Genomic DNA, 11,614 nt, shown 5'->3' on the forward strand with positions numbered 1-11,614 from the left:
ATGTGGCTCTGGGTATGGACTTTGGATGGGGGATGTTTCCTGGTGTGCTGCAGCTGCAGGTTTGCTGTTCGATTAATGCTCACCGGCCACGTCTGACCATAACTGTGGCCGGTTTGTCAGCTGTTGTAATAGGGGAGTACTCGGAGGACTACACCCCAATCATCCAACTGGCAAAGCATATAACTCTGGTGATGAGGAGTGAAGATCGGGACGCTGCCTTACACTTTGTGTCTCGGCTTGGTCAATGCCAAACCCTACTGAGAAAGGAAGGATCCAATGACCCAGCGCTTGGTAATTCTGTTTATTGTCATAATGGATCATTGAGGGATGAGTCTACAATGGGGAAGAATATAGGAGTCATGACTGATGATTACTGAGGCAGCATGGTGGCTCAGTGGTTAGCACTGGTGCCTTGCAGCGCTGGGGTCCTAGGTTCAAATCTGACAACATCTGCATGGAGTTTGTATGTTCTCCCCGTGGTTGCATGGGCTTCCTCTGGGTTCTCCGGTTTTCTCCCACACTCCAAAGACATACTGATTGGGACCTCAGATTGTGAGTCCCATTGGGGACAGTGAGTGATGCTAATGTCTGTAAAGCGCTGCAGATGTCAGTGCTATATAAGTGCATAAAATAAAGAAAATAAACTGAGTGCACAATGTCAGTCTGCTGCATGAAAAGCTGTTTACGAGCGGCTGTGGCTCCTTGTGTTTCTCGGTGTGTGGGGAATGATAGATGTGGAAGGCTACATGCACTTACAGTCTCTACTAAACACATGTATTTACTCATGTAGGAATAGAATGATAAGACTGACATACAGAGGGGTATGAGATATCAGGACAGGGATCGGACAACCCAGGAGGAAGGAATAATTATACAATCAATAATGGTCCAGAACGCATATCAATTTTACATCTGGAGCCAGGACGCAGCCCCTCACCCCCATCACACGGCTCGCTGCCCACCGTATGTCCCTACGACCTGTGTGCACTTACTGTTCAGAGAGAAAGATGAGCCGGAGCCTTCCTACATGGAGAAGCACACAGCAAGCGGAGGCTTTAATATCAGCCTCACACTAATTGCATCTAATCTCACACGGATTCCTAGGGAACATTGGGGACTTGTTCACCAGTCTGGGGACACTCGTCTCCTCCATCTACACCAAGACTAATAGTCAGAAAATCTTGAGGTTAATACTAAAAGTCTCAAATCAGTAAATGGAAAAGGCGACCTTCAACAAAATAAACTGTTAGATGAAGATAATGAGGGAATCTAATATAATATATAATCATGATCGCAATAGAAGGGGATGGCAGTACTAATACACACTGTTAGATCAGGCCGGCTGCCTGACACCTTCTACTGTAAGTGCATGACACAAAGTACTGACAACCTGATCTCCTCCAACATCATGACTAGAGATGAGCAAATATTTCAAAAATTCAATTCGCCGGTTCGCAGAATAAATTTTTATTTTTTTTGTTTAGATCCGAATTTATTTGTGTCGAATCGCGTAAAAAAACAGCTATTTCCTGGCTGCTGAGAGCCTCTATAGTGGTGTAGAGCACTGTGCCTGTATAGCGGTGTAGAACACTGTGCCTGTATAGCAGTGTAGAACACTGTGCCTCTATAGCGGTGTAGAACACTGCGCCTGTATAGTGGTGTAGAACACTGTGCCTGTATAGCGGTGTAGAGCACTGTGCCTGTATAGTGGTGTAGAACACTGTGCCTGTATAGCGGTGTAGAACACTGTGCCTGTATAGCGGTGTAGAACACTGTGCCTGTATAGCGGTGTAGAACACTGTGCCTGTATAGTGGTGTAGAACACTGTGCCTGTATAGTGGTGTAGAACACTGTGCCTGTATAGCGGTGTAGAACACTGTGCCTCTATAGCGGTGTAGAACACTGTGCCTGTATAGCGGTGTAGAACACTGTGCCTGTATAGCGGTGTAGAACACTGTGCCTGTATAGTGGTGTAGAGCACTGTGCCTGTATAGTGGTGTAGAACACTGTGCCTGTATAGCGGTGTAGAACACTGTGCCTGTATAGCGGTGTAGAACACTGTGCCTGTATAGCGGTGTAGGACACTGTGCCTGTATAGCGGTGTAGAACACTGTGCCTGTATAGCGGTGTAGAACACTGTGCCTGTATAGTGGTGTAGAACACTGTGCCTGTATAGTGGTGTAGAACACTGTGCCTGTATAGTGGTGTAGAACACTGTGCCTCTATAGTGGTGTAGAGCACTGTGCCTGTATAGCGGTGTAGAACACTGTGCCTGTATAGCGGTGTAGAACACTGTGCCTCTATAGCGGTGTAGAACACTGTGCCTGTATAGTGGTGTAGAACACTGTGCCTGTATAGCGGTGTAGAACACTGTGCCTGTATAGTGGTGTAGAACACTGTGCCTGTATAGTGGTGTAGAACACTGTGCCTGTATAGCGGTGTAGAACACTGTGCCTGTATAGCGGTGTAGAACACTGTGCCTGTATAGTGGTGTAGAACACGGTGCCTGTATAGCGGGGTGTAGAACACTGTGCCTGTATAGTGGTGTAGAACACTGTGCCTGTATAGTGGTGTAGAACACTGTGCCTGTATAGTGGTGTAGAACACTGTGCCTGTATAGTGGTGTAGAACACTGTTCCTGTATAGCGTGTAGAACACTGTGCCTGTATAGTGGTGTAGAACACGGTGCCTGTATAGCGGGGTGTAGAACACTGTGCCTGTATAGTGGTGTAGAACACTGTGCCTGTATAGTGGTGTAGAACACTGTGCTTGTATAGTGGTGTAGAGCACTGTGCCTGTATAGCGGTGTAGAACACTGTGCCTGTATAGCGGTGTAGAACACTGTGCCTGTATAGCGGTGTAGAGCACTGTGTCTGTATAGTGGTGTAGAACACTGTGTCTGTATAGTGGTGTAGAACACTGTGCCTGTATAGCGGTGTAGAACACTGTGCCTGTATAGTGGTGTAGAACACTGTGCCTGTATAGTGGTGTAGAACACTGTTCCTGTATAGCGTGTAGAGCACTGTGCCTGTATAGTGGTGTAGAGCACTGTGCCTGTATAGTGGTGTAGAACACTGTGTCTGTATAGTGGTGTAGAACACTGTGCCTGTATAGTGGTGTAGAACACTGTGCCTGTATAGTGGTGTAGAACACTGTTCCTGTATAGCGTGTAGAGCACTGTGCCTGTATAGCGGTGTAGAACACTGTGCCTGTATAGTGGTGCAGAACACTATGCCTGTATAGTGGTGTAGAACACTGTGCCTGTATAGCGGTGTAGAACACTGTGCCTGTATAGTGGTGTAGAGCACTGTGCCTGTATAGCGGTGTAGAACACTGTGCCTGTATAGTGGTGTAGAACACTGTGCCTGTATAGTGGTGTAGAGCACTGTGCCTGTATAGCGGTGTAGAACACTGTGCCTGTATAGTGGTGTAGAGCACTGTGCCTGTATAGCGGTGTAGAACACTGTGCCTGTATAGTGGTGTAGAACACTGTGCCTGTATAGTGGTGTAGAACACTGTTCCTGTATAGCGTGTAGAGCACTGTGCCTGTATAGTGGTGTAGAGCACTGTGCCTGTATAGTGGTGTAGAACACTGTGTCTGTATAGTGGTGTAGAACACTGTGCCTGTATAGTGGTGTAGAACACTGTGCCTGTATAGTGGTGTAGAACACTGTTCCTGTATAGCGTGTAGAGCACTGTGCCTGTATAGCGGTGTAGAACACTGTGCCTGTATAGTGGTGCAGAACACTATGCCTGTATAGTGGTGTAGAACACTGTGCCTGTATAGCGGTGTAGAACACTGTGCCTGTATAGTGGTGTAGAGCACTGTGCCTGTATAGCGGTGTAGAACACTGTGCCTGTATAGCGGGGTGTAGAACACTGTGCTTGTATAGTGGTGTAGAGCACTGTGCCTCTATAGCGGTGTAGAACACTGTGCTTGTATAGTGGTGTAGAGCACTGTGCCTCTATAGTGGTGTAGAACACTGTGCCTGTATAGCGGTGTAGAACACTGTGCCTGTATAGCGGTGTAGAACACTGTGCCTGTATAGCGGTGTAGAACACTGTGCCTGTATAGCGGTGTAGAACACTGTGCCTGTATAGCGGGGTGTAGAACACTGTGCTTGTATAGTGGTGTAGAACACTGTGCCTGTATAGGGGTGTAGAACACTGTACCTGTATAGCGGGGTGTAGAACACTGTGCCTGTATAGTGGTGTAGAACACTGTGCCTGTATAGGGGTATAGAACACTGTGCCTGTATAGCGGTGTAGAACACTGTGCCTGTATAGTGGTGTAGAACACTGTGCCTGTAAAGTGGTGTAGAACACTGTGCCTGTATAGGGGTGTAGAACACTGTACCTGTATAGCGGGGTGTAGAACACTGTGCTTGTATAGTGGTGTAGAGCACTGTGCCTCTATAGTGGTGTAGAACACTGTGCCTGTATAGCGGGGTGTAGAACACTGTGCTTGTATAGTGGTGTAGAACACTGTGCCTGTATAGGGGTGTAGAACACTGTACCTGTATAGCGGGGTGTAGAACACTGTGCCTGTATAGTGGTGTAGAACACTGTGCCTGTATAGGGGTGAAGAACACTGTGCCTGTATAGCGGTGTAGAACACTGTGCCTGTATAGTGGTGTAGAACACTGTGCCTGTATAGTGGTGTAGAACACTGTGCCTGTATAGCGGTGTAGAACACTGTGCCTGTATAGTGGTGTAGAACACTGTGCCTGTATAGTGGTGTAGAACACTGTGCCTGTATAGTGGTGTAGAACACTGTGCCTGTATAGCGGTGTAGAACACTGTGCCTGTATAGCGGTGTAGAACACTGTGCCTGTATAGCGGTGTAGAACACTGTGCCTGTATAGTGGTATAGAACACTGTGCATGTATAGCGGTGTAGAACACTGTGCCTGTATAGTGGTGTAGAACACTGTGCCTGTATAGTGGTGTAGAACACTGTGCCTGTGTAGCGGTGTAGAACACTGTTCCTGTATAGCGGTGTAGAGCACTGTGCCTGTATAGCGCTGTAGAACACTGTGCCTGTATAGTGGTGTAGAGCACTGTGCCTCTATAGTGGTGTAGAGCACTGTGCCTGTACAGTGGTGTAGAACACTGCGCCTGTTTAGAGGTGTAGAACACTGTGCCTGTATAGCGGTGTAGAACACTGTGCCTGTATAGCGGTGTAGAACACTGTGCCTGTATAGTGGTGTAGAGCACTGTGCCTCTATAGTGGTGTAGAGCACTGTGCCTGAATAGCGGTGTAGAACACTGTGCCTGTATAGTGGTGTAGAACACTGTGCCTGTATAGCGGTGTAGAACACTGTGCCTGTATAGAGGTGTAGAACACTGCGCCTGTATAGCGGTGTAGAACACTGTGCCTGTATAGCGGTGTAGAACACTGCGCCTGTATAGTGGTGTAGAACACTGCGCCTGTATAGAGGTGTAGAACACTGCGCCTGTATAGCGGTGTAGAACACTGCGCCTGTATAGCGGTGTAGAACACTGTGCCTGTATAGGGGTGTAGAACACTGTGCCTGTATAGCGGTGTAGAACACTGTGCCTGTATAGCGGTGTAGAACACTGTGCCTGTATAGCGGTGTAGAACACTGTGCCTGTATAGTGGTGTAGAACACTGTGCCTGTATAGTGGTGTAGAACACTGTGCCTGTATAGAGGTGTAGAACACTGTGCCTGTATAGAGGTGTAGAACACTGTGCCTGTATAGTGGTGTAGAACACTGTGCCTGTATAGCGGTGTAGAACACTGTGCCTGTATAGTGGTGTAGAACACTGTGCCTGTATAGTGGTGTAGAACACTGTGCCTGTATAGCGGTGTAGAACACTGTGCCTGTATAGTGGTGTAGAACACTGTGCCTGTATAGCGGTGTAGAACACTGTGCCTGTATAGCGGTGTAGAACACTGTGCCTGTATAGCGGTGTAGAACACTGTGCCTGTATAGTGGTGTAGTGCACTGTGCCTGTATAGTGGTGTAGAACACTGTGCCTGTATAGTGGTGTAGAACACTGTGCCTGTATAGTGGTGTAGAACACTGTGCCTGTATAGTGGTGTAGTGCACTGTGCCTGTATAGCGGTGTAGAACACTGTGCCTGTATAGTGGTGTAGTGCACTGTGCCTGTATAGCGGTGTAGAACACTGTGCCTGTATAGTGGTGTAGTGCACTGTGCCTGTATAGTGGTGTAGAACACTGTGCCTGTATAGCGGTGTAGAACACTGTGCCTGTATAGTGGATGTAGAACACTGTGCCTCTATAGTGGATGTAGAGCACTGTGCCTGTATAGTGGTGTAGAACACTGTGCCTGTATAGCGGTGTAGAACACTGTGTCTGTATAGCGGTGTAGAGCACTGTGCCTGTATAGAGGTGTAGAACACTGTGCCTCTATAGCGGTGTAGAACCCTGTGCCTTGCAGTAACACACATAGGGAGTCTGCTGTGGTAGTGAAGTAATACTGTGAGTCCGTATAACATGCAGATGACAGGCGTCGCTCTTACAATCACTGCGCACTTCACTTATTTGGGCAGTCACGGGGCCAAAACTGACTAAATAACTCCAGTGTAAACTCAGCCTCACAATGCGATGTTGGCGCCAAGAAGAAGCGCACTCCTGTTACACCGCCGTCAGCTGATTCCACATAGATGTCTACAGAACCTGTTCTATTAAACGCTTATACAAGTAGAGCCCCCGACAGAGTGGAGAGGGGTCAGCAGTAAGGTTGTGTTGACGTCACTGATTATTTTGCCCTTCCTCTGATCCGTCAGAACAATAACACCCAACAAAACGGATCCTGTCTGTGGAGCATCCGCCTTCACTCCGTCAGCATTTGGTCAGTAATCCATCAGTATTGCTAATGCCCAAAAAAACAGGAGTGGATCCAAAACAGAGATGACACCTGAATGGAATATTTGCATGTCTTCTGTGTTTTGTACCCACTCCTGCTTTTGGCTACCAAATCACAAGCCAATTCTGATGGGACCATACAGGCCTTACAGCTGCTACACAGACAGGATCCGTGGTGCGTCCTTCCTTCTGACAGACCAGAAGAAGGGTTAAATAAATGATGATGTCAGTGAGACCAAAAGGCAAAATAGTGGCCCAGTCATGAAGTGGGAAGGGTGGGAACAGCATGAGAAGTCCACAGAGGGGACCTATGACATAGTGGTGAGGTGGAAGCAGCATGAGGAGGCCACAGAGTGGCACAATGACAGTGTGGAGGTGGCAGCAGCATTAGGAGCCGCAGAGTGGCACAATGACAGAGTCTGGAGGTGGTGACAGCATGAGGAGGCCACAGAGTGGCAAGGTAGCATAGTGTGAAGGTGGGTGGCAATGCCAGTACCCTCTGAAGATTATGGGTGACAGAAGGAGTGCAGTAAGCCACTGGCGCAATAATATGCACTGACTGGGTCAGGTGTAAATTATAGTTTTTGTTCATGACGCCAATTGCAGCGTGCGCAAGGTACAGTCTCAGGGCCCTTTTAAAGTGTTACAACTCACGTACCAGGTGAGGAATGCCAGAGTGGGGTAATGTCTCTGTGTGGTAGCAGTAATAAAGTCAACGGTGTCTTCTACCTTAGTACGGCTGGATTCCTGGATCCTGGCTCACTTGTAATAAATGAGTATGTTGCTAGTAAGAGTAATTGAGGGTTTTGGTAGCAGTAAATGAGATCCAGACTTGGGATATAATTCAACTTGTCTTTACTGGTTGAAGCTTTCATCCACATAAGAATACACCAATAGTCTTGGGTCCCAGCAGTTATTGGCAATGTATGGCAGGGATCAATATCTCTTCTGCTTCTATCATATGCCTGGAGAATATGGCAGGAATCTGTCTTCTGCTCTGCCTATCTTCTGCTGTGTATGGGACTGACTAGCTGAGGAGGACTTTGACTTCTCCTGGTCTCTGGATGGTACTCACAGTTAACTCACAGGGAATGGTTCTTCCTGGAGTTCTGGAGGTGGCTGCTTGCTTGTCACCAGTTGAGGCTGAAGGCTTAGACTGGGCATGAAGATCTTTGGTCTCAACCGAGACGAGATCCTGATCTGGGATCCCTATCACTGGGAGCTCCTACCAGCACAGCCTTCCCCTAGCCGGGGTGGCTGGCACACTCAATTTAACTTCCTTTCCTCCCCATGAGGCAGGACATGGGCCAGCCCACTTCTGCTCATAGAGGGGAAGCTAAACTGGAATAAACTATTCCAGTCTAGATATGCTAAACTGTCTAAGTTCCTGGTACGCATTGCTGCCACCTGCTGGTGAACATGAAAATTACAGCAAAGTACATTTAACAGGCTTAGAAAATGCACATTATTGAGGATGTTATGTTAAATTACACAAGATGACAGTACAAATACACTTAACAGGTTGGAGCGGGGTAAAAGAGTGTAGCAACATGACTCTGGGATGCTACAGGAGCACTTGGCATCATGTGTGTGGCATTAGGTGGGTGGCAGCATCAGAATAGTACAGACAAAAAAGAGGAAAACGGTGGCTCCACCTTTTGCGACCTATAGTAAAGGTGCGCGCTCCTCGACTCAATAGAGTAAGTGAAGTTTTAGGGGATGGAGGGCACTCACTTATCCATATGGCACCAGATAAGTGAGTGCCCAACCTGCGGCCCTCCAGCTGTTGCAAAACTGCAACTCCCAGCATGCCCGGACAGCCTACACCTATCAGCTTACAGAAGGGCATGATGGTAGTTGTAGTGTTACAACAGCTGGAGCGCCGCAGGTGGAGCATCTCTGCCCAAAAGCATCAGAACAGTAGCTGAGGCAGGAAGCCACAATGGATGATCTATGTAGCTGGCCAGCTAGGACCTGTCCTAGGTTTCTAGTATAGCTTATATGTGTATACAGCTAGACCTGCCAATAGCCTTAATACAGTTCCTATGTTTATGTTTTAAAGACAAAAGCAGAGTTATTTACTGTGACATCATGTTTTGGATGTCATATAACTGTTATATTTTGTGTTCACAGAAGCAGAAAAAGATAATATGCCTTTTAAGATTCATTTTGTAATGTAAGGTAAGCTCAGTGACACAGCAGAAACAACCAAAAGCATAGAGTTAATCTGTTGTTGCTGGGAAGAAGCCTTGAAGATCGAACAGTTGAACCACCTTTTTATGCATACCGCCATTTCGTGATATTTTTTCAACACGTGTTTTGTACATGGACCATCTGCTGCAGAGGCGGCAGTGTTATATATGAAGAAAAGTTGAAGTTAATAAAGAAGTTATTTCAAGCATTTGGTGTGCTCTTTAAACCTACTGCTTCCATAGAACGGGGCTAGAGGAATTACAGAGTAATAGACAGTCTGGTTAGACTAAAAGTCAGAGATATCAAAATTCTTCTAATGCCACAGCGCAAAAGGCTCTTCATAGTGCTGCGCATGCCATAGTGTAACTATTACCCTCAGAGGGCGAAGTGATAGCACTCCTCAACTTGCACAGTAAAGAGCGCATTAGAGCAGCGGAGCGCCAGCATATACAGTCAGGTCCATAAATATTGGGACATCGACACAGTTCAATTTTTTTTGGCTCTATACACCACCACAATGGATTTGAAATGAAACGAACAAGATGTACTTTACCTGCAGACTGTCAGCTATAATTTGAGTGTATTTACATCCAAATCAGATGAACAATGTCGGAATTACAACAGTTTCCATATGTGCCTCCCACTTGTTAAGGGACCAAAAGTAATGGGACATAATAATAATCATAAATCAAACTTTCACTTTTTAATACTTGGTTGCAAATCCTTTGCAGTCAATTACAGCCTGAAGTCTGGAACGCAGAGACATCACAAGACGCTGGGTTTCATCCCTGGTGATGCTCTGCCAGGCCTCTACTGCAACTGTCTTCAGTTCCTGCTTGTTATTGGGGCATTTTCCCTTCAGTTTTGTCTTCAGCAAGTGAAATGCATGCTCAATCGGATTCAGGTCAGGTGATTGACTTGGCCATTGCATAACATTCCACTTCTTTCCCTTAAAAAACTCTTTGGTTGCTTTTGCCGTATGCTTTGGGTCATTGTCCATCTGCACTGTGAAGCGCCGTCCAATGAGTTCTGAAGCATTTGGATGAATATGAGCAGATAATATTGCCCGAAACACTTCAGAATTCATCCTGCTGCTTTTGTCAGCAGTCACATCATCAATAAATACAAGAGAAGCAGTTCCATTGGCAGCCATACATGCCCACGCCATGACACTACCACCACCATGCTTCACTGATGAGGTGATATGCTTAGGATCATGAGCAGTTCCTTTCCTTCTCCATACTCTTCTCTTCCCATCACTCTGGTACAAGTTGATCTTGGTCTCATCTGTCCATAGGATGTTGTTCCAGAACTGTGAAGGCTTTTTTAGATGTCGTTTGCCAAACTCTAATCTGGCCTTCCTGTTTTTGAGGCTCACCAATGGTTTACATCTTGTGGTGAACCCTCTGTATTCACTCTGGTGAAGTCTTCTCCTGATTGTTGAATTTGACACACATACACCTATCTCCTGGAGAGTGTTCTTGATCTGTCCAACTGTTGTGAAGGGCGTTTTCTTCACCAGGGAAAGAATTCTTTGGTCATCCACCACAGTTGTTTTCCGTGGTCTTCCAGGTCTTTTGGTGTTGCTGAGCTCACCGGTGCGTTCCTTCTTTTTAAGGATGTTCCAAACAGTTGTTTTGGCCAGGCCTAATGTTTTTGCTATCTCTCTGATGGGTTTGTTTTGTTTTTTCAGCCTAATGAAGGCTTCCTTCACTGATAGTGACAGCTCTTTGGAACTCATCTTGAGAGTTGACAGCAACAGATTCCAAATGCAAATAGCAGACTGGAAATGACCTCTGGACCTTGTATCTGCTCATTGTAATTGGGATAATGAGGGAATAACACACACCTGGCCATGGAACAGCCGAGAAGCCAATTGTCCCATTACTTTTGGTCCCTTAACAAGTGGGAGGCACATATACAAACTGTTATAATTCCTACACCGTTCACCTGATTTGGATGTAAATACCCTCAAATTAAAGCTGACAGTCTGCAGGTAAAGCACATCATTAAAAATCCATTGTGGTGGTGTATAGAGCCAAAAATGTTAGAATTGTGTCGATGTCCCAATATTTATGGACCTGACTGTATACTGCCTTGCAGCAACTGTTTCCTGACTGAGCAAGCAAAGACATCTCAGCGGAGGTACCATAAAGGCCATAGAACATGCGCATTAGTCAAACTGCAGCCGACTCTTAAAGTGTCAGAACAGCAAAAGCAAGATAGTCAGAGAAAGAGCATCAACCCTCCTAAGATCCCTAGAGAAAGAGACGCATGGTGGGAGGCCAAAGTCCAGAGCGAGAGTGCCTGCACCGCTATCCACGGAGAGACCATATACTGCAGTCAGCTAGTTTCCTGCATTTCCAAGTTTAATTCTGTCCGTAAACGTATACCTGTCACCCAGCGCCTAAATAATAGGCCTACAATTTATATTCAGCTAAATCTGTGGTTATTGCTGAGGCTGGTCAATTTATTTAGTGTCCGCCAAAGCACAGTTTTTGTTCTTGGTTGAAATACAATTCCCAACTTAGCAATTCCCTAAATCAGTGGTTTCTGCTGTATCAGGC

Source organism: Bufo bufo, chromosome 3, assembly GCF_905171765.1.
Source record: "Bufo bufo chromosome 3, aBufBuf1.1, whole genome shotgun sequence".
Taxonomy (NCBI): Eukaryota; Metazoa; Chordata; class Amphibia; order Anura; family Bufonidae; genus Bufo; species Bufo bufo.